We start from the raw sequence: 24,586 nt of genomic DNA, 5'->3' as shown, positions 1-24,586 counted from the left end.
AGCCTTATCAGACCCTACACCAGAAAAAAAATTCCTGCGTGATAAGACTCATCCCTTATTTCAGAGGGGTCATATTTTGCTTCCTATGGAAAGATCTGTGCCATTTTCAGCCAGAGGTTACAGAAAATTATACAAACCTCGTGGTTCCACATGTGTCTGGGAGTATTTTACATGACTAGGTTATACCCATAATTTATTTGTTCTTTTATAGGGCTTTCTCTCACACAGCAATTCCTATCATGCTACCCAGCACTTAGCATTGATCCCAGCCAAGCTCAGACATCCCTTGGGTGGAAATGCAGAGACAGAACTGATGCATCAGTTTAATGGCACCCACATATCCTTCGTGTCATGAGGATCTCTGTGTAACCTCTTGGGAGTATCTCCCTGTCCCATTTTTGCTACAGAGCCATACAAAAGGTCAGAGGCAGAGTCAGCAGGATCTGTCCTGAAGGGTCATCCTCTGATCTTAATTATTCTGATGTAGTTCCTTTGAGTTATAGGTACCATTTTTGCCTGTGAAAAGATGATCTAAGGTTTGCCCTGAACCCTGACTTTATAAACATGGCATTCTTATTTCCCCTTTCCCTTTGTCTAACAGATGGCTTTACAGAACTTCAAACACCAAGGAAATTTGATGTGCTATAAAGAGTGGAACATCATAGAATTTACTTTCTTAGTTTTTTACTGGGTACTGAGGAAGAAATATGAAGCCTAGTGCTAGCTAGCAATGTTCAAATAAGATGAACTCTGAATCCCATGAATTACAGTTACTCCATGTGTCTGGTAAATGATGCATAGCTTATTTTATCCACAATATAGGGGTCAACCACAGGCAATAGAATTTTTTAGAATCTTTAAGAAAATTCTCGCACAAGTGTATTAATACCAGATGTATGAAAAATATGCCACCAGGGAAAATACACATTGAAAATATTATTTAAATGTAATAGTACGTATATAGTAAATATAACAGCATACATTAACAGTTAAATATAATTTTAATTTTTTTTTGTCTTCTCAGTGAAAAATTAGTATATCATTAATTTCAGGTGATATCTTCTGAGATCAAAAGAAATCAAGAAATATTTTCCTGAAAAATAGCTCTTTTAAGAAATAAAAATACATATATTCCTTGTTAGTGCACTAGACTGGGTATGAAAGATCCTTTCACATGGACTTTACTGGTTCCTTCTTTGTTTCACCTACAAACTCATTGGCTTCAATGAGCTTCATGCTTCCTTACAGCTGAATTCTAAGCTGAACTGTATCCATGTTATCCATGTTCCACTGTACTCAAGAAGTGCATGTCCCTGTATCTACAGCAAACATTCTTGGCCATTTGTCATCCCTTATCCCAAATCATGTGAGTCCTTTTTTCCAGAGTCTCTTCTCTCAGATTAATCTGGAATCATATCACAAAATGTACTGTGAGTTTACAGTCAATTTTCTAATTTGCAGTAATTCAGAAATCTGATGATTTGCTTGGCTCAGATAGACATCTGGAATTGGTACTAACCCAATGGATATTTTTTAATTTTTAAAAAGTTAAAAATTAACGGAAATTTAATTCTAATATATCTGTTTGTGCACAATGGTCCTACCAAAAAATTCATGTTCAAACACTGACTGTTGTTAATGTCCAACAACAACTATTTCAGAAGAAGTTTTATGTAAAGATGTAGTGTGTGTTCTGTAGATGCCAACTGCTCACTAATTAATTGGATTTATCAAGTTCTAACCTCCATACAGAGTAAGTGAAGTTCAAGGCCCAGAAAGAGAGAGAAAATCAATACTAAATTAGAGCAAAAGAAATCAAATAGTGCAAATATCTAAGAGAGAAAACTCCATTTACTTTACCTTGTATGACCCTATGGGGTCTGTTTTCCACATCTATTCATGACAAGTATATTCTAGGAACTTGCTTTGCAAAATAGCAAATTCAGTGAAAATTGAAGAGCAGTTTTAGTGTGCAGATACTAGGCATACATGCAGGCAGCATGGTTCACAGATTTCCCTTAGCTGGATATAACCACGGTCATCTTCCTTTAGCTGGGTCCGCATCTAGGAGCAGAAATGTTATTAAATTCTCCATATCACATACTTAAAAAGAATAATAATCAGGGCTGAAGCAGAAAGGGTGTTAGGCATCCTGGACCACTCTAACAACACAGTTATATTCTTTCTGTTGCAGGTATTTTACATGAAACCTCTCATGCTTGGTTCCCTCTGTACTATACTTTTTTACTATGGTGAGCCACACATTTAAAAAAAATACTAAAAAAGCCTACCACGAGATATTCAATCAGCTTTTATTCTAACACCACAGCCCTTCAGCCCACATAAATGATCAGAAATCACTACTTTCACAGGTATTAAGCTTCATTAACCCTCCTGAAATCCTTATCAAAGATTTCTTTTTATATATCAGCTGTCTTCCTCACCAAAAAGTATATCTCAACACCAGGTGTTTCTCACCCTTATTGTATGTGCTCATCATAAATCCTGATAAAAAATGTGTAGACCAAGATACAGACATGCAGCATTGCTTCTCCCCAGTGGTTGTTGGTGCCTAAATATGCTCATTAGAGAAATAGAAAATCATGCTTCTGCTGCACATCATTCACAAGGCATTATTAGCAAGAAATGTTTCCAAGTATTACACTGTTTGATTTCTTGGTATTATCAGATGCTAAGAAAGCTTGCTCAGCATCCACTCATAGTTTTAGATTTATTTGGAGTTTCTTGCCACTTCAAGCACAGCTTTTAAACAGTCATTTATATCCTGTTTATCATCTGATGAATGGTAAATTGACCACCAGTATGTATCAGCACAAATTAGAAGTCAATAAAGGCCACCTAAAACAAGGAGAGATTTTTGCAATTACCATAACGCTTTTCCCCTTCCCATTATAACAATAATTATAATAATTACTTCCTACCTTATTGTGGCACAGAATCATAGAATCTTGTAAGACTGTTAAGATCAGGAAGGCCAGCTGTTCATCTAGCACTGCCAAGTCCACAGCTAAACCATGTGTCTCAGTGCCCCACCCACACCTTTCCATACTTCCAGGGATGGTGACTCCACCACTTCCCTGGACAGCCTGTTCCAATGTCTAACAACCCTTCCAGTGAATAAGGCTTTCATAATATCCATTCTAAATCTCTCCTGGTGCAACCTGAGGACGTTTTCCCTTGCCCCATCCCTTGTTACTTCAGAGAAGAGGCCGATAATCTCTTCATTACAACCTCCTTTTGGTCAGTTGTAGACTGTGAATTAGCACCACTTCATAACAAATTAGGCAAAGATCTTATTCCCTTGTTACATCCTGCAAAGATAAAGTTTAGTGCTTTTCCTGGGAATCCAAATTTTTCATTGTGACCACAGTACTCTCTTGAGTTATATCATCACGTCTTCTTGCAAAATCATGTATTTCCATCTCTTCTCAAGCAGTTGACAAGTTAAAAATATTAAAATAATAAAATATTAAAAATATTTTAAGCCACTTGTTTTTCTGTAATACCTTCATATTTTCTTACTAAAAGCTCTGTGTAACTCTTTAGCATATATAAAACTATAAAAATCAGATGGGATCTTGTGAGGTAAAAGTTCCTGTACATAGTAAAATACTACTTCGCTTCAATTGTATTTTTTCAGAATTCCTGACATAGAAATAACTTAGACTTAATTTACACCTTCTAATGTTTTAATAGTTCATTGGAAATTTTGTTGTACTTTTATTAGCTGGTTGCTTTCTTATGCTATTTTTAAAAATCTTGCTTCCACAAGCGGTTCTGCTGCCTAGAGAATGTCTCTGAATCTGTGTCTGTACCCACTTCACCACGATGATACTCATTAAAACTGTTTTCTTAAAATGACTGTATATCTTATAATACAGCTACAATATCAGTGCTGTCTGTATCCTTCAATCAATGCTTTTCTAAAGCCAGCTCTAGGTGACCAACATCACTGTGTTCTTCACAATGTTCTTCATCCTGCCTGTTTTGGATTCTCTGTTTCAGCTGTGCCTTGTCTCTTATTTTTAAGTCTTTAAAGGAGCTCTATTCTCTTGCACAGCAGCAGCCTGAATCACAACTGGGGTCCCTTAGGCTCTCTGTTAATCTGTTGTCTTAAGGCAGCTCATGGTTGATCTAGTAGGTAAGAATTCCATTTCTGAAGATTAACATACTCTTGCAAATACCATTGTGAGTACAATGAGCTGATTATTCTGATCCCACTGTAGGCAGCTGTGTTACAGGTAGAGTTCTTTCTTATTTTCCTACTATAGTGCCTTAGTGGAAGGATGACTTTAATGTCACTGCTGAGAGCTACTATGGGCTCCTTCAAGTTCTCTGTAGAGTCAATTTGTGTTTCTTCAGTGAGAACAGACATCCTGGTAGCAAGTTTGCTCACTGCTTGTTTCTAAGACAGTAACTGCACCAACAGATTTTTGTACTTAAGAGGTTCCATTTTATTTCCATTCTGCTGAGATTAGGATGTGCTTTAGAGATAGTTGCTCCACCATATTTGGCTGAGATCTTTGCCTTTGATGAGATCAAGACATTCCACCTTCTCAGTCTGTTTTCTATACCTGGAAAATGTACCTGTATTGTCATATATCAGTAATATTTATTTGGCTTTATATCAAAAGGAGATGAGTATTCAGCCTTTGCCCAAAGGCCAAGCTAAGACAACCAGATCCCTGCTCTGGCCCATCCCCTCCAGCCTGTTCAGAGGGCTCTGCTTGCAGCAGAACATGTTTGGCATTGCTCCCAGGGCCGTGGGAACACATGAGAGCTGCCACCATGACTGGAGGCTAATTTAGAGTAACAAACGGATTCAAGGAAGACCAAAGCAGCTCACAAACAAGCGGCAGTCAGAGGCAGAGCTAAATTTATCAAGCAACACATTCTGTCCACTCATTGCTCATTCATCTCTAACAACTCTGTTTGTGAGCATAATTATGTTTTTCTGCAGTGGTTGTTTGAGAACATTTTTCTGACTATATCATGGAGCAACATTCTAACTAACCCAAAGTAAAGCTTTTTTGTTTCTTTGTTTGTTTGTTTGAATAATTAAATTCCAGATGAAAGATTTGGCTTCTCCAAGGAGGGCACAGAAGATCCTTTCCAATAGCCATGAAAAAGTATTTTAAATCAGATTTGTTCCGAAGTCACAACATGCATAAATTCATTCTTAATATAGCTTTCTGGGATTTTTTTAGTACTAAAATGAACTTCAAAACAAATTCATGGTATCTATGAATGATAACTTACTGTAGCGGGAAACAAGCAGGACACTTAAGTCCTTTGAAAAGCAGAACCATATTCATTTACTCCTTTTATTTATATCTGCTAAATCACTCTTAAGCCAGTCATTATTCCAAATCCCAGAATAATACTTTACTAGATATTCTGCAAGCCATTAAAAAAAAAAAGTTGTAATATTAGAATGGAGTATTTATGGAAGGTAGTAAGTATAGCTCAGAAATCCTGACAAACATACATTTGTTAACCTAAAAAAAAAAGGCTAATTGGATACATCTGAATGAAAGAAAGCTGAAGTTTTAAGTGGCCAATGAAATATCATGAGTAGCTAACGGGTGATATCCCACTTAGTTTAACATTTGCTGTAGGAAAACTGACTCAACATCTTCTATATTCACATTAATATTAAAAAATCAGAAAGTGCTCGTTGATATATTTTTAACAGATCTGTGGTCATGCTGTGTGAATTTCATGCACCAGATTATACTTGAAAAATTCTTGCAGCCCTACTGAAAATGGCAGAGCTGCAGATGTCCACAAGTTTGAAATACTGCACCCCATCACGTCCCAGTATATAACTTTAATTGTGAGAATCAAGTCCAGAATGATTATTCTGGAATACAATTAAAAGAAAATTCATCAGCAGGGCATACATCCAACAACTCTCTTTCACTCTGCACTTGAGGGATTGCATTCCCCTAAAATACTGGCATGTTTAGTTGTGCAAGTTGGACACACCGAACTCCTTCTGAAAACTGATGTCTGTTTTGAAACACTGGCCTTTTGTGAATCTCTCTTAAACTTTACCTGAGCTCATCCTGGGTTATCCAGAAGAATATTTTTCCCTCCAAGGCCTCAGATGCTTGTGTGTCTTTGCTGCTCACCAGCACCAAAACTATCAACTCATGTGCTTAAATGAAATGGGAATTTACAGAGAGCCAGGCAAGCACTAAAAGCTCACCCTTAGTTCACAACAACCAGAATTTGTAAAACATGCTGTGCAATGAAATGAATACATTTAGAGCTGGGGTTTTGATTGTGGCTATTTGAGAGCATAAGAAAACAGATGTATCAGACATTAGTCTTTTGACTTGGAGGTGTATTCATGCTGCAATGGTGAGAGAAGAACATTACCCTCCAGACCCTGTTCACACCACCCTTAAAGCAAATGGCAACAGTCCAGCAGTCATAAAAGAGGCCAAGATGTGTCAAGAACATTTTTCAACTACATGATGACCTTTATGTTTTCTTTCACATGCTTCTCATTACAAAGCAATTAACAAAAGAAAGGGGGCTTCATGAAATGGTTGGAAAAGAACTTACAAATTAAATGGTAATTAAATACATAACAAGAAACTAACAATTCATGAAGAAAACAAAAGATAGGATTAAATAGCACCAATGCCTTTAAATCAAAGCCTCATAAAGTATTAAAAATAAAAATACAGTTCATAAATATATGTTTGAATTCAGGAGCAAAACTGCATCTGCAATGAGAGAGTTACTGGATGAGCAGACATATTGTTTAAGCAAATTCAAATTTGCCTCAAGAACAATATTTGGGTACTAAAATTTACGTCTACCAAAAAACATTGTTTCTATAGCTTTTCTTCATGTGGCAGCACAAAACCTGTCAGAATAGTACCTGGTTTAAATATAAACCATATAGAAATCTGGAGAAGTAAGAATAAGTAGTATGATGGGAAATAAAGAAAACTAAACAAAGAAAAATAACTTTCTCCAAAATACCTCCAAAAATGACAGCAGGCAAAAATCCTATATGTAATGAAAGACAGAGAGCAGGGGAAAAAAGCAGCATGAGACAAGGGAAAAGGAAATATGCATGTAGTACTTTCAAGCATATTGAAGTGGGTACTGATAGAGAAATAATAAAATTTTGTCAGCTTAATAGGATTTCAGCAGGCAAGTTTAGAGACATCCTAGGAAAAACAATGAAGGATTTCTCAAACAGAAAAGAAATAAAGCAAGCAATGGGCAAATGGTGTGAAGGGCTACTAAACAAACCCACAATGTTAAAAAAGTTATTTAAAAAAAGCTTTCTCAGGAAGAGAAGTATAACACATCACATCTCGAAAGAGAAAAAGATTCCATTAAAAGGATCGCATCTAAAAACCTTATAGCTGAAGAACACTGTAACAGAGGTCCAAGGTGCTGATATCTCAGAAGGTGCAGTGTTGATAAATTGGAAAAAATGTGGAAATCTATCACAGGTACACATTCCTTGTAAGGAAATACTTCAGAAAAATGCTTGTATTGAACAGGATGTATTTCTAATTGAGTGTTAAGAGTTGCCATAATTCAACTTTTTGTTGCTTTAAATGTTATCCATTTAAAAATAGATTGGTAGATTAGATAGACAGACAGATAGATAGATAGATGATAGATAGATAGATAGATAGATAGATAGATAGATAGATAGATAGACATCAAATTTCAAAGAAAATCCTGAAAGGAAAACCCATTAGTGGGCTAAAGTGCGGCTCTGTAAGAGAGCACTGAAGGGGAGTTTATGGACTTTATAGCAAGGGTCATGCCAGAAGCAACACTGGACACACAGGTGTAACAGAGCTACCTTTGTGCCCCTGGCTGTGTCATAGCATCATGGAAAATTTTCGGCATGCTAGAACATTCACCTTCTGTGCAGATGAAATCTATATGATTTTTTTTGTGTCATGACAGCATTTCTCCAGGAAAAAAGAAAAACAACTAAACCAACCAACAAACAGCTTTCCTAACTTTTGCATCTGTTTTGTTGTTTATAAGATAATGATACAATATATGTCATTTAAAAAATAACTTTATTGGACTTGAAATATGCTCTATTCCTGAAGATTGAAATCAAACTCTTGAGAATAAGTTGGAGTTGAATCAATGTCTTAAAAAGCAGATTCACCTTTAGCTCAGTGTATCATTCTTGCTTCTTTTTAGATGTAAAGGTCCAAGACTACATCACCCACAAGGATGGGATTTGTTACAAATAGAATATTCATTTAGTTATCTTCCTATATTGTGTGCCTTACAGATGAGCTGTGCAATTTTACCTCTTCTTATCAGAGCTTTCCACATGTAAAAGGTCTTTCATTTTATATTTGACTGAATTTTCGCGTATTAATCAAGCACTGTATGTGTTAGGTAATATCCAGAACACAGTGTTTAGGCACATACTTATTTTTTACATCCATTAGTGGCATCATTAAATTTGACTGGCTTCCTTAGTTATTAAATGTTACTGTGTACCAAGTTCCCTGTTGAACTGGAGTCACAAAGAGGGCTGTGCTTGATGAACAAAGACAGTACAAGATGAAGGGAGAATTCTCATTCTCTGTGGAATATAAGATTCTGTATGTCAGGTGAACAAAAGAAAACTGAGAGTAAAGTTTTTTCATTAAATCATTTCAGCTCTCTTTTCTACATGTTTTCTTTAACACATTAGATCTTTAAATTGTAACCTTGTTCTTTTCTTAAAATAAAAATTGCTTGCAAACATCTTTTTCTGCTAAAGTTTATAGATACAACATTTTGCGTACATTTGCAAAACTTCGTGCAACAGTTTTACGTGGGCATTGCAGAAGTTGATGGGGAGCCACAATAAATATATTTTTATAGAGGGAAATGGCCATGGCCTTCCAGGATGTGACCTAAAAAATATGACAGTAGTAGTTGTCATTGTTAATGAGTGTAACTGAGGTAAGAAAAAAGAACCAGTTACTACACATAATACAGTATCAATTCCTTCCTACAAAGCATTATAAGAATGCTCACATTGTGTTGCAAACCACCAAATATCTGCATTAGGTGAATAATAAATTTGCAGAGTAAACTTTTTAGGAAGTATGTAATTTAGAAATTTAAATTGCAGTGCAACTTTAACAGACTCTCATTGTGCTTTCATACAGCACTTGGTAAGAGAACTAATTAATTTTGTACCATCTTTCTTCAGGATTCCTACCTCAGTTCAAAACTGAGTCAGTCAGTAAGTGAGGAAATCTGCAACATTTTGCAATTAATTTTCCATAAGCTCACAAATGGCATTCATCACTGCAGCTTCTGCATGAAAGTTACTTGAAAATGTCGACTAATTTATGTTTGTAGCATTCCTGTGAAGACACAAGGTTGACTATCCCCAAGCTGTGAAGCTACAGCAGAAACAAAGGGCAATTAAAGACAAAAATATGGATGTCCATTTTGGAATGCCTCATAGTTGGGTTTTTAGGAGCTCTTGATGATATGCAGCATTTTATGTATCCAACATTAGGATCCCGGTGATTCTGTGCCATCCACAGGCAGAAGTGTAAACTGGTAGCAGAACAACTTTTAAGTGATCATCCATAAAACAATTGATTTTGGGAATTCTCACATGTCTACAACAAATAAAATTCCATTATCTGAACAGCATCCAAAGAGGAACTTTTGTTTTCCAGCCTACCCCACACCCCCAGTCTCCTTGAGCATCTTCCAATTTCTGCAGCTAATGAAGGCATCCTACAGAGAGCAGCTCCTTGGCTGTGCAAGCCTTCTCCACTGAGGGCACAGACCATCCTATGTGAAAATGGGGACGGGAGCAAAGAATGGGCACAACATATAATTGGATACTCTTTCATATTTCACAATGAAGAAGGAGAATATTTTTTTAATAATAATACTAACAACAATGTGATTTTGCTTAGAATTCTGCTCTTGTGGAGCTTTGAGGCCTGTAACAATACAATATGTTTAATTACCTTTGCAATTACCTACCTTTGTAGGACTAGATTATGCTGTTAAGCTGTATTGTAATGACAGCAATTCATTAATAAAACAAATGCTGTATTAAACACATTTCAGAAATGTCTCAACAGATAAGGTATGTCATTGTCATAACCTGTAAAGTAAATTAAGCACAGCATCTCTGTTATTGTACAGGAAAATAAGGGCTAGTTTACTTTCTTCTACTTGCTCCTAAATTCCTAAATGGAAAGTTTAGGTCCTTTCAACAATGACCCAGCACGTGGCTGCTGCCTTCTGAAAGAAAGAAGACTGGGTAGAATATACCTCTTCAGAATAGTTTTGGGGTTTTTTTAACTACAATATAATCTCATTATACTTTAAAACATTTAGGAGCCTTTTTTTAGATTGTACAAAAATAATACATGTCATATATCAAAAATGTGATCTAGGATGATAAATGGTGATTTTACAAATCTTCCCTTCCCTTCCCTTCCCTTCCCTTCCCTTCCCTTCCCTTCCCTTCCCTCCATTTTAAAAATAGGGTTTTTATAGCTATTTTGGCTGATGGGAGCAAAAACTGGGCATTATTTAACTACAGTATAGCTACCCTTTCCAATCCACAATTGAGGATATATTCTAGCACTTTTTCACAGGTAGATTTTGCATACAGTAACTGAAAGCTTATGGGAGCAATATGTACTTCAAAAATTACTTTGCTCATCTAGCTGGTTAAATTAACAAGCAGAATGGATGGCAGAATCAAGAATAAGCCCCCTGATTTTTATTCATTTCCCTCATCACAGGATAACACAGTGGTTTCTTCATAGTTCACTCCTTAGTACCTTCTTTTTAAGATCCACTTCAGGTCTGTAGCATAGAATTAAAATTTCTTCATTATTCTCTTCTGGAGACTGTATAGCAGCTCTCCATTGAACAATTGCTCATGGCTGCTTTTCATACTGTTAGGTTCAGGCTGTGACTTCTAGAATAAAGTAACAAGAAATCATCTTCTAAGGGCAAGAGGCAAAGGGGCTGTTTTAGCTATGTCCCCTCTATGGCTTGTATTGATCAGAGGTGGTAATGGTACAGAAAAAAATGAGCCCCAAAGGATCAAAGAGAGCAAGACCAAGTGAGAATCTGTTTCTATTTCTCCTTCTGCCTCTCCAACAGTGATGTTTTCTTCTTTTTGATTATTTAAAAATTACTAGAAAAGTTTAGGCTGCAAATGTACCATGCAGAGAATATTCTCATGGCAATACCAAATAAGCAGAAAATTTGGGCTACCTTGAGGTTGTGTGCTGGTATTACAGAATAAGGTTTTGTGCTGGTATTACAGAAGCATCTTTTAACCAGTAAGCAGATAGCATGACCTTTGAGAGATCACAAGACATGAAGGTCTTTAGATATCATTCTCACTTATCTGCTTTAAAAAGTAGAATTGCACTTTAATGAATGTAGTTTGAATGTTTGTAACCCAGCAGATGTCCGCATATTTAAAATTTCCCCATGGGTAAAAGAACTATGTGGTTTGAGTACCAGATGAGTTGATCTGGAATATTTTTTTATTCTTATCTAGCCTGGTGGTCTCTAGAAGATTACAATTCTATTTTCAGCTTACTTTTTTCTTTCTTAATTTTCCCATGACCATATAAATGAAAATTTCCATTAAATCATGCCCCATTGTTACTGAACATAGTTCTGGGGTCTAATGTTCCTTTATCTCAACAGTTGTATTCAGATATTTCTCTGGTCTCCCAGTTCTGCATGTTTATAAGTTTCCACATGAACAGGAGTTTTCTACATCTTCATATTATTTCCTATCCTTGACAAAGCCTTAGACAGATTGCTGACAGATTGGTTCAGAGCCAACATGTAGGCAACAGTGCTAAATGGAGCAACAAACATTCTATTACTTGTCTCTATCATGAATTTAAAAACCTTGTTGTTTTTGGGCTGCCTATGTCACTGAACTCCTGACAAAGCAGTTACATTACAGGATTTAGTTAAAGTCCCTTTTCTTAAAGTAGTCCTTAAGCCTAACCAGGAAGATAGTCCAGTCAGTTGTAGGCTCAGTTGTGAAGACTGAGGGGTCCAGAAAACTTCTTTATTTGGGAAGAGAGAAGCCCTTTGGCTCTCTTTCTCTTGTCTGTAAAAAAAGTTAAATAACCTCTGGATGTACATTAAAAACAGAAGCAGGGTGAAGAAAAAAGCTCTTTTAGGGTACTATCTGAGTATGCTGTGTCTTAGCCAACCCACTGTTTTGAGCAGGAGTCTAGAGCAATGACTGTGCACATGTCAAGGAAATCCATAACCTTGCTTGTGCACCTAGGAAGGGAACAAACGAATACAGAAAAACTATGTGTCTGTCCACAGCAGGAGGGAAAATGTGAAAGTAAAGGAAATATGAAAAAAGTGCTCCTATCTGCTATACACCTATCTTCAAAGAAACCAAATGTTATTTCAGGAAGGACAAAAAGGAAAATCTGGGGAACTGCAGGCTGGTCAGCCTCACATCAGTCCCTGTGAAGATCATGGAGCAACTAATTCTGGAAGCCTTTTCCAAACACATGAAAGACAAGGTGCTCAGAAGAAGTCCATGTGGCTTTACGTAGTGGAGCTCATGCTAACCAAGCAGATATCTTCCCACAATGAAATCACCTTGTCAGATAAAGGGAAGAACAATGACTGTTGTTTGCTTTAACTTTATTAAGGCCTTTGGCACAGACTCCTAGAACAGTCTGGAAGACAAGGCGACATTGTATGGGTTTGGTAAATTGCCAGCGAGGGAGATTGAATGTGGCTGAGCAGCCAAGCCCAGGGGATGATATCAATAGCACAAGGTGCAGTTGGAGGCACCTCACTGGTGCTGTACCCCAGGCATCAACAGGGAGGCCAATATTGTTTAACCTCTACATTAAAAACCTCAACGATGGGGCAAAGCGAACCCTCAGCAAGTTCAGAGATATAAAATTGGAGGAAGCAAACATCAGCACAGGGTGGAACTGGGCAGAGAGGAATATGAAAAGGGAAATGCAAAGTTCTGCCAATGCACAGCAATAACCCCATGCACCAGTACACACTGAGTTTGTGAGGAACAGCTCCACAGAGCTTGGGATCCTGGGGGATAACAAGTTGAATGCCAGCCAGCAATATGCCATAGTGACAGAGGTGACCAACAGCATTCCAGGCTGCACCAGGAAGAGCATTACCTTCCTGGTAAGAGATTGAAGGGTGTTACCTCTTCTTTCTACCCAACACTGTTGAGGCCATGTCTGAAATACCAAGCCCAGTTCTGGGCTCCTGAGTACTGGAGAGATATGGGCTTACTGGAACAAAACCAGTGAAGGGCTGTGGAGGTGACTGGGGGACTGGATCACCTCATACAAGGAGAGCTGAGACTCTACTGCCTGGACAAGATTCAGGGGAGAATCTCATAAATGTGTGTAGACACCTGATGAGAGGTAATGAAAAAAAACAGGCTGTTCTCAGTAGTGCCCAATGACAGGACTCAAATATTCAAATATTGGTTTGGACATTTAGAAAAATCTTTTCAATAGCTTAATACCTAAACCCCAAATTTTTAAAAATGTGTAAATAAATAACTCCAAAAATTATTTCTACTCATTTAATGTACATGTTTAATTCTACATGTTTAATTTGTAGACAAAAACAAATCTACATGTTTAATTTGTTTTGAAAACTGTAAAACTTTCATTTTTAAACAATGAGAGATAGACTTCTGTCAGATGCTTTTCATGAAAGTAGAATTTTCATTTCCTGGAAAGCACTGGCACATTAAAATTTCACCTGTCCTAAACTGAAGCAAAGTAAATAGTAGGACTATCTTTTAAATTCACCTAAGGTAAACTTAGATGAAAAGTTTTAATTCTCTTTTTTTGCCCAATTTATAATATTGAACACAATCCTGAATGAAATGTCTTCCAAAATGAAGCATTCAAATATTCTGTCATGACAAGATTATAAAAAAGTTATCAGAACGCTTTGTTTTGATTGAAAGCAAAACAAACAAAGTATAGTCAATCCTGACACATTCCCACATAACATTTACAACTGAATTAATTGGCATTTTCTGAAAAACATTCTGCTCAAAATTTCTGAGCCCCTCCAGTGACAAGTGTACAGAATCACTGCTCTGTCCCAGGCAACCCGCCACCCATGCACACATCCTGTTGCACTGACAAGATATCTATTGAGAATGCTGGCCTTTTTAAGGTGGAATTGCACTGTGGTCTTCATATCACCAAGGCAAAATAGGGAGGAAAAGCAGAAGAACCGTTCTCAGAAGGGTGTCTCAAATGGATAGGTTCTCCTTGTGCTTCTCCTGAGACAATCTTTTATCCATTGGTTTTGCTTCAGACCATACCTGGAAGAAGCATCCACTCCTTTTATAGGTCATTTAATATATTGCATGTTTACAAGGAAGAATTTGTATGTTTTTACTTCATAAAACTCACCTCTTTGGAAAAAAAAAACAAACAAACCAAAGTGCAGTTAATGGGGTTCTTTTAAACCATTATCTTTAAAAATGTTCCAAATCAGTCCCTACCAGAGTGATATGAATTATGAAGTATTCATACCAGAGGGATATGAATTAACCACTAAAGCTTGTTGGTTCACACCTGCTAGGTTAACCATGTTAAAGTATCACACATGCTTTACCATGATTTTTATGATTTGCTGCTCTTGATTCTCAAAATCACATTAGCATTTGAAAGGTGATCTACTTTTAAAACCTATTGTTGGTTTTGTTTTAGTCCTTTCAGATTTGTTAAATTTTTAAAGTAGACAGTACTTCCCTCCTTTCTTCTTCATTCAACTCATCAGAGAATTTATAAGGACAGAAATTTTCTTTTTTTTCTCCCCACTTCCTTTGGTACAGTGACTTGCTGTAAAGATCTCTGCCTTTACCCTGAGACACAACATTTCCTGCAAAGAATTCTTGAAAACTGAATGGTAAATGCTCACAGGGAATCTCTTTAACTGATTCACTTAGTAGTTGTCTGTGGTCTTAAATGCTTTGTGGATGGGAAGTTTTAGTTTTTTGTATGACCATACCAGAAAGAAGAGTCTCACAGGAGCACTTAAGACTGAGGATACCTATACATCATATATACCATTAACACACAGTGAACTGTAATGGGCACAAGCAGAAAACTTTAGTCACAACTGAACCCAAACAGAAAACTAAAGCAAAACATGTGTTATTTGGGCTCAGTTATGTGTAATTTTGCATGAACTACACCAGTTTGTTCAAGCAGAAGAACATCTACAAATCTGCAGATCTGAACAGGTATGACAGGAAGAATTGAATATATACTGGTGACCACTATTCATAAATATTCTGAATACAGTGAACACACATTTACAACTGAGATACAGGTTTCAGAAAATGCTGGGTACTGGCATATGATCTTGCATCCTATTAAACAGAAACTTTTGATTTAATATTGACTTTTTAATGACAAGTTGCTAGATAGAAAACAAGAGTATTGACAAAAGAGCTTTTATTTTCCCCTGATGTCATCTGGTCATGTCACTCACTGCAGTTAAATCCAGTCTCTAATTGCAACAAGCATTATGAACAACATTTGTTAATTTATTATGTGGTGCTATGCCAAGCCTGCATTTGAGTGCATACTACAGTATTTCTACATCTATAATTTTCTCTGTCTAAAGTCATCTTCATATTGAAAGGGCTGGGCTTGTTAAACGTGTGTGCATTTTTAATACATAACATCTTAAAAAACATAAGCACAGACATTTTCTTGCATGTATACCCTCATCTTCTATTATGTCTTACAATTTCATCTGTGGGAAGGGATAAAGTTTGAAAACACAGGGATCTTACACCTGTTGCTCCATTTACACATGTGGAAGATGCCTGCAAAATGCAAGCAAAACACATGATTGTGGATATGAAAATGTTTCACAGCCACATTGCATGAGCAGAGGCAAGTGTAGGAAATGACAGTAAACGAAGCACTGTCTTTTGTTCTCCGTCATTCACATATTGGGCACTATAAGTCATTATGAACTCATCAAGGCTGCCATATCTATGAAAGCCCCTGCCAAATCTGCAGCTCTTTTACACAACCAGACACTTATAAAGGAGCAGAAATACAAATCAGAGTGAGCCCATAATATTTTAGTGCTAAATAAAAGGATTGGATGCAATAATGCATATCCAAGACCAGTAAAGACACAAAATATCTACCAGTTATATGAGATGTAGCTTTATTATGATTGTATATCAGGAATATTGTTCTGAAATATAAAATCACAGGCTACCAGATGCTGAAGTGCACATGACTTTTTAATGTGTATCTTTAATGCTGATAAACTAAAAACTGAGGCAGTGAATGTTTATATTTGCAATGATTGGTATCAGTCTAGTTTAGAAAATTCAGTTCTAGATTTTTTTCCTCCATTTGCTCACATTTTTCTACTTAGATGTGTTGCAAAATTCCCAATTAAAATCCATTTTATTAATGTTAGCTCAGGAGGTAGAAGATAATAATTTCAGTCTCAAAGTTCATTCACATACTTCGCACACACAAGGCTAAGAAGAAATTGATTTTTGACACCAAAATTATCTCTGATTTCTCATTCTTCTAATTCATTTTCTGTGTGAACTATTCAAGATGCTCAAGTGAAACCATCTATTAAACAACATATAGGGACACCATTTATTAAAATTAAAAAATAGTTTTAAATGCTTCCGGGGAAGTGAGGATCTCAACAGAATCCTTTGCAGTAGGAGTGCAGGAGTATGTGCATAAATGATGTTTAGTACAGCCATTTCTTATAGAACATCAGTAACACAGATCCCAAAATATTTAAGTCAAAAGGTTAACTTGAATATGTTAGAAAAGTAAGCATTTACAGAAAGTCTTTTACAACAAGTTACAACACAAAGTGGTGGCTACAAGATGTAGCCTTTGGTGAGTTTTTTGCTGCCTGTCCTCAGGCTCATAGTGTCAGACATGGCAATTCTGCTGAGGAAAAAAAAAGCATGTATCTGGAAAATTATACACATACGTATATGAAAAGTTATAAAGTCTTTTAAAAGACCATGGCCTGTTTTATCCTCTGTTGTGAAGTATGGGAGCTAAATAGTTTCAACTTCTTCATATTGTTTTTACAATGAATAACCTATAGTTTTGTTGCTTTTTCCAACATTGTCTCTTAAATTTCCATTCTGCAATGCCACTACTACTCAGTATAAGAAAAATTAAGAAAATGGTTGAAATGATAATATCAGTATCTTCTACAGCTCTTAGCAATATTTTCCTTTTCTGGAAAAGAAATTTTCCAATCACCATATACTAGGTATATTTATAAAGTCCATACAGAAAATATAATGTCCATTCAGACAGAGACTGCAGGCACTTTTCCATAAGTAATTATTTCTTATTTCAATTTTCCTTGCTCAGTCAATATTTCCATAACAAAGGAAATAAAACCTGAGAAAATATTTCACTAAGGCTTCATTATTTGACCAACTAATAGTAAATAAATGACTGTTGACAGATTTGTGTGAGTGCATTTTTCACCTGATGTCTTTTTTATCATTCCTACTAAATAACATTTTTAATTTACTCTACACACATGAAATAAGGATGCAACCAATCCTCTCAGAAATATTTTTCAGTACCCTGTTGCTCCCATTAGGCTGTATCTTGGCATGATTTTTTAAAGGGTTCTTTATAATTTTAAACCCTATTCCTCCCATTCAACTTGAAAGGGATGCCTACGTTGCCAACAGTTAATATTCTCATAAATGTTTCTCATAAATATTCACTTCCTTGCTTTCAACTCAGCATTTCTGGGATCTTTTAAAATTATTTCTTCCTCATGTCTACTGTGATCTTGCAAGCTGTTAACAGACTAGCTGTGGGCAGAAAGAAAGATCATCTTTGTCCATACAGTGTAAATTCTCCAGTGTCTTTCCTGGCACAGTTCCATCCAGCAGCTCCTTTGGCATGCACAGTTCCCTGCCTTTTTACACCAGACCCCAACCTCCATCTCAACTGCCCTTCCCCTCGTGCCACATCCATTTCATTTTCTTGGTATTTCTGACATGTAATTTCTTGATACTTCAAGAAATAGGCATTAACTGAATGAAGCTATGATTGTCAAGCATGCATCCTTTAGTGAGTATATTCACACAAACATTTCCACAAAAATCAATAAAGACTTATGCACATTTGCACCTAAGGCTGCTCTACAGGCTGTTGAGCTGCTGATTTATCTTAGACAAACAAAACTGAATGAACTCAAAGGATCTTAGACCCCCCTTCACTTTGACTCTCAGTTCCGGGCTTCTGTCTGGGTTAGAGTCTTCACCTCATTCTCCATGTGTTAAATCTTTTAAAACAAGCTGCTTTCCTGCCTTTCTACTACCTTATAATTGATATTAACTTTTCATTTTCAGCGAGAAAAACACTACACAGTTTCTTTAACTGCATTTAACACTGATCACTTCCCCTAGGCATGCAAGTTTCTACTGCTGGTGTTACCCCGAGCCCTTTCCTGTAGCAGTGCTTTGGTTTTTTCAGAATGGTACCTGTGACGAAAAAGACAGAATTCCTCGACACAATTTCTCTTTCCTTTAAAAAGCCTTCAGTTTTCCTTGTCAACAGCTCCTGTGCTTCAGATACCTCAACCCTCCTCCCATTCTTGCTGTAGGTTGCAGTATTTCTTCAGTGACCTCTTTTCCTTGTTACCCTAGGGATGGTTGCCCAGGCTTTTCCAAACAGGGATATAATCATGTTCAGCTGTTTTTTGGTTTTCTTTGTTTAAGACATGTCCTCCCACAAGTTAAAAAGTATCCATGAACATTAAACCAGCTCAGGCCTGACATACCCAGCCGACATACGCAGAATACAAAGATTTTGAGACTGCAAAAAGGCGCTGTCATGCAAGTTTGAAGAGATATGTGGAGACACAGATGCAGAGGGAGTAAGTTCCTCTAGTGCTGCTCCATGTGTGACTGCTCTGTGCCTCTGCAGTCCTGCAGATACTGGGGCCAGCTGGACAGTGCTGTCAGGTCACGATGAGGAGAGGAGATGCTACCATGGGGCCCAAAGCTCACAGTAGTTCCAGAGCAAGAGAGAGATGTGAGGAGCAGGGAAGAAGCATGAAGTCCTACCAGTCCATTCAGCACATATGGCATGTGAGGAACATGTTGGGAGCAGAGTAGGAATCTACAGCTGACAGGATACAGCCCAGACAGCAGGACAGTACTGTCCCTGGGCAGGCCCCTGCTCAATACCTCCTTCCAACCCAGGTATGCCACATTTCCCTTTGGAAAAGAGCTGCTGTCTAATGTTTTATTGCTTAGAAAGGATGGACAGTAGGCTAGGACATTCTTGATTTTCCCTATTTTACTGTTCTTCTGCTTTTACTTTGAAATTGGTATGTGCTTCCTTCTGCTGCTACATTGGGTCCATTACAATCCAAATTTTTCCTTTTCTCCTTTGCTCTTACATGAGTCATTCTACTGCTTCTCCCCTGCTCAAAGCAGAGTCACTTGCAGCAGTTTGCTCCCAGTTTGCTCTGTCCAGTTAGATTTTGTATTACTCCCAAGATGGAGATCCCACAAACTTTCTGGGCAACTGCCAGAAATTGACCATCCCCACGGTAAAAAAAAAAAAAAAAAAAAAAAAAAGTGAAGTTTCTTGTATTACAATTTGTGCCCCTTACTCCCCTTACTTCTTCTTTCACAGGGAGCCACTGAAAAGAGGCTTCCTGGAAATTTATATCCTCAACCAGTTCCTTCTTTTCTGCAAGTACAGAGTGCAGAGGAGTGCCTCCTTTTGTCATCTCCTTTACCACCTGGGGTAGAAAACTGTCATTAGTGCACTCCACAGACCTCCTGGACCACTGGGTCACTTGTGCCCTTCTCTGTCGTCCCTCCAGAAGTTATTGTGGTGGCTGAAGTTCCCTTGTGAGCAACAGGGCCTGTGAACATGAGGCTTCTTCCTGAAGAAGTTGTCATCTGCTTCTTCCTTATAGGTACTTCTGGCAACTAGGAGAGGTGATTTCACTGGTCAGGATTTACAGCAGACGTGACTGTGTAAGTTAATATGTTTATGTGCTCCTGAGAACGGCCAGAAGAAGTGGTTCTCCAGATCAGAAAGAAAAAGATAATGCACTGTGGTGCATATGTATATCCATAATCATGAGGAAATGAAAACAAGGTCCATGGATGAGCATCTGATGCACAAAAAAAAATCCACACCAGAGAGAGAACTACAGAGGGCTATGTGTTTCAGCCCTTTGTGAGGTCTGTTCCAGACCCTTGGCTCTGGAGGGAAAGACAAAATGGGGAGGAGGCAAAGGAGTGGGAATACAAGTGGAACCAAGGGCAGATAGACACAGTCACCAGAAGATAAATGCTATGACCAATTTTTTTCCCACTGAGATGGTGTATCTGTCAGCAGTTAGCCTACAAGTGGAGTTTAGAATGAGCTCCGTTTACCATAAAATTGCCAAATATGCCTAATCCATCCCACCCATTTTAGCACCTTCAGTAACAGAGCAGATGTGGTGCATGCCCTGCAGGCCAAGCAAATTGTTCACATGTCATGTTTTGCTCAAGGATACAATTTGATTGTCAGTGATTTCTTATGCAAACATAAAAACATACAGAACGTAACGGCTATTTTGTTGGAAGGCTGCAGTGGGTGCAGCAGTTTCTTCACAACCTGATATATTTGGCAAAAAATTTCAGCCACAAAATCTCAAAACACAAATCACAAGGGACTTCTCACCAGAAAAAAGCTTTAGTGATGGTTTCTGCAACTGAACCATAGAATGGCTTGGGTTGGAAGGGAATTCAAAGACCATCAGGCCTCGAACATTTCCAGAGATGGGGCATCCACAGCTTCTCTGGGTGAACCAGTAAGGGCATTTTAGTGGCAGCAAGCAGGGTACACAGGGGCAGTTTGTACACTGAGTACACTTCTTAGAGAAGCCTCCAGGTAGAGTAATTCTTACAAGACCTTTCAGGGAAAGTGTAATAATAGTGAGTTCAGGTATGTTATGTGGGCCACATCATCTTCTTTGTTTTCATGGTCGAAGAACAAAATGCTTGAGATTACAGCTGCATTGTTCCATTTGGTGGACACATGACTAGTTGAACCATACAATGAATTACTCATGGCTTTATTTTTAGACCTTCATTTCAGGTACTCCTGCAACTATCCTTGTCTCTGGCATGACAGTGCGTGGCACAGGGAGTCAGACCTCCAAAGATAGTAAGCATTCTACGTTTTTTGGTGGGAGAACACATTAGAGAGCACTCACACTGTCACACCCAATATAATCCTGCCTCTTGCTGCTCCAGATACCATCTTTGACACCTCTGTCAGCTCCTAAAATGGAGCCAAAACTATGGGATCAGCTTCTCTGTAAGAGCAACTCATAACTGGCAGAGGACAGTTGAAGCAGACTTTAAATTATCAATGCACAGAAGAATCCCTTATTAACTCCTCTACAAATCTTCTCCTTTTTTTTTTTTATCCCCTTTCCTTGTAAATAGATCTCTGTCTCAGTGATTGCTTCTGGATGACTGCAATCCTCAGATTTTCACTAACTACTTTTGGGTAACTAGAGAGATCAGCTTTGGGCTAGGGTGTCCAAAAATGTCCTTAATAGTGGCACCTCTGTCACTTGGGAAATCAAAGACATTTCTGGCTTCATTCAAATATTTTCCTGGAAAAATATACTGCCTTTCTATCAGCTCTGGAAAGGAGTAATACATGATGTATGCCTTGCCATACCATCTGTGCAAACTTACCTCAACATATAGCAGTTTTCACATCTGTAGTTCCAATTATCCATTTTAAAACAAATACATTTTCGGTTAAATCCAAAACTTTTGTTTTGTCCAATCAGAATTCTTTCCCTGGTGAGGCAAGGAATGCCTACATCCCTAACCAAAATATATAAGCAATCCCACTTCTTTTCATGGGGATCTTTACATGTATGGGAGCTGGTACCTTGGTAACTGGAATTTGAGGGCCAAATTCTCTGCTAGTGTCATCCTGTTAAAACCATGTCCTTCAATTTGGCTCCACTGATTTATATGCCCAAACTAGATAATGAAATTTAGCCAACTGGAAAGTGGAATATAAAAGCATGTCAGGCTTTACAGTAGAAAGCCTTGTAGCTAGCATTTGTTTGGACAAATAACAAGCCCTGAAGATGTTGGCTAGATTTCCTTAACAAGTAGTCTTATTAATGTCAATCCCCCCTTTATGGGGAACACTGTGTTAATCCCAGGAGTTTAAACAGAAACAAAATTATACCTTTTTCTTCATTGATAAATAAATGAATAAAATTAAGCTCCCAATGACAGGACCAGCAAGTAGGCACATGGTTCCCTCACAACCTGCAGCTCCCCACTGTTTCCCTGTTCTTACAAAGCCCCAAGATCAAGAGCATGAAAATGCAATTCCTCATTAGTTATCCAAGAAACTACTCATCCTATGCCCAGGTAATGGCTTCAAGGAACAAGAAGCCATTCAAGACAGTTTGCTGTTTTGACATTATTTAGAAGTCAAAACAGCAAACTGTCTTGAAAGACTCAGAGAGCTGAAGTCACCCTATGGCTTGCTTTCTGCTAGTTTCATTTAGCAGTGTTCTCTTTGTTCCCTTTGTCTCCATTTCTTATTTGTTTCCTGTTGTATAACTTTTGTCCAGCAAAGCTTCAGACTGACTAGAGCACTGCAATGTCCACAGGAAAGTGGAGGGGTAATGTTTTGACATGTTTTGGGTGTGCCAGAAGTGCTGTGTGGAATGGATTTTTGCTGGTGGCTCCCCACTATAGGTTAGGCACGAACATACACGGCTTGCCTTGTTCGTAAACCCATCCAGCCCTCACAGGTTCTCCTGTTCCACAGGTGACTCCAATGTTTAATGCAACTCTAACGTAAAGAATAGCAGAGATAGTTAAACAGAGATGAGTACCACTCCAAAACAAAATCTGTTTGTATTTATATTTAAAAACAGGAGGTGTATCCTCTAGCAGATATTCCCGTCTGCCTGGAAAGCGTATATGCGCTATTAAGGGAGGCTTACAAAGGCTTTGACGATTCCTATGGTAACCCAGTAGAAAGGCTGTTTCCATGGGGACTAGCCAAGCCTATAAAAACCTTCTGTCTTCATTAGAGTATCTCTGACACTGAATGCTTTAACAGTTACTGTTCTGGAATAGTTAACAACAATCTCTGCTCTGGGGAGAGAATAAATTCTTTCCTTCCGGTGGAAGTCCAGTTATTTTGTCAGCTTTCAGTAATACTCAACTGAATACCTGTCATGTATCAATATAAGGGACATGCTAAACAGTGGTATACACTTTAAAAAGCACTCTGATTTACCCTCCCCAGCATTACAGTGTATGCACATCGTGCATTTAGAAATGCAGTTAATTTAAGCATAAGGACAGAATAAATCATACTCTTTAAATTTCACAAGCATTAAAAATATCTGGGTGTCTGCGTAGTTGATTAACTGTCAAGGTAGTGTTCTGATTCTCCTTCTCAGTCACTCACAACTCCTTCTAATATACTCTACCAAAACAAAACAAAATTATTTCTTTTGAATGTAAATCGTTCATGCTTGATGTCAGCCAAATTTGCTTTTCTCGTTACTTTTTTTCCTTTTCTTCTTTTTACTTTCCTACAAACTCAACAGTTTTTGAGTTATGCAAGTAGAAATAAAGGTTTATTTCTTCTGTATGCTCTACACAAAACATTTATACATTCAGAACTCAAAAATGCCTGAAGTAACAAACTTCAAATTTCATCTCAGCAATGTCTGCATCATCATTAATATCGCCACCTCTTTCCTATATATTAATGTGACTAATTTCTATTTTCCATTCCCTTTTCCTTTAGTATAAGAGCCTTTCTTAGCACTCTCCCTCTCATGTCTCTGGGATATTATTCTGCATGTAAATACATGCTGTCTAAGCTATTACATGCAGACCTCAGAGTAAATAAATCAAAGAAATATACACATTAAAATCTCTGAATAATTTTCAAAGAGTTTAAAAATATTCCCCAAATTTCCTTTGTCTCCAGATGCAGCCCCACATGTGCCAGTGCAGTATGAGTTCTTGATTGGATTCTTAGTATCAGCTTAAATAGATTAAAATTATTTCTCTCTATCTTAAAAAAAAAAAAAAGTCCAGGTGCCCTTTATGACAATATTTGAGACCTTTCCTTAAAAATCATAGCTGTGGTCCCTTGCTGTTCATAAAAACCTTAATAAAGATTTTCTTCTTTATTTAATATATTTAATAATAGAAAGTTCTCTTCAAAGTAGGGAATCAGCATTTTCAGGAAAAACCCCAAAAATGAGAGGACTTTTTCATGGCATAACTTTGTTCCACAGTTACAGATTTAAATTCAGCAAAGAATAAATATCAAAACACCCCTCCAATTTTGGATGGATAATGACAAAGATGATGATTGATGCACCCAGCCAGGACCACTGTATCTCTGCTCATTTCATAAACTGTTGCTAAGAAGCATTCTCCAGCCTGGAAGGTTTAGAG

At 37.5% G+C, this 24,586-nt stretch overlaps 2 long non-coding RNA genes across 2 annotated transcripts; both read right to left on the bottom strand.

Annotated features, from left to right (window-relative positions):
• Positions 1-982: 982 nt before the first annotated feature.
• On the bottom strand, positions 983-7,565 carry LOC139604720 (uncharacterized). The gene is made up of 2 exons (XR_011684079.1): positions 1,861-7,565; positions 983-1,405 (listed from the first exon to the last, which is right to left on the bottom strand). It is a non-coding gene; the product is annotated as an uncharacterized lncRNA (long non-coding RNA).
• A 510-nt stretch (positions 7,566-8,075) lies between these two features.
• LOC139604712 (uncharacterized) lies at positions 8,076-18,852 on the bottom strand. The gene is made up of 2 exons (XR_011684078.1): positions 18,587-18,852; positions 8,076-10,981 (listed from the first exon to the last, which is right to left on the bottom strand). It is a non-coding gene; the product is annotated as an uncharacterized lncRNA (long non-coding RNA).
• Positions 18,853-24,586: the final 5,734 nt, after the last annotated feature.

Source organism: Agelaius tricolor, unplaced genomic scaffold (assembly GCF_023055355.1).
Source record: "Agelaius tricolor isolate 1412-34295 unplaced genomic scaffold, bAgeTri1.0.p SCAF_2, whole genome shotgun sequence".
Classification (NCBI taxonomy): domain Eukaryota; kingdom Metazoa; phylum Chordata; class Aves; order Passeriformes; family Icteridae; genus Agelaius; species Agelaius tricolor.
This window is presented reverse-complemented; position numbering and strand designations above follow the sequence as displayed.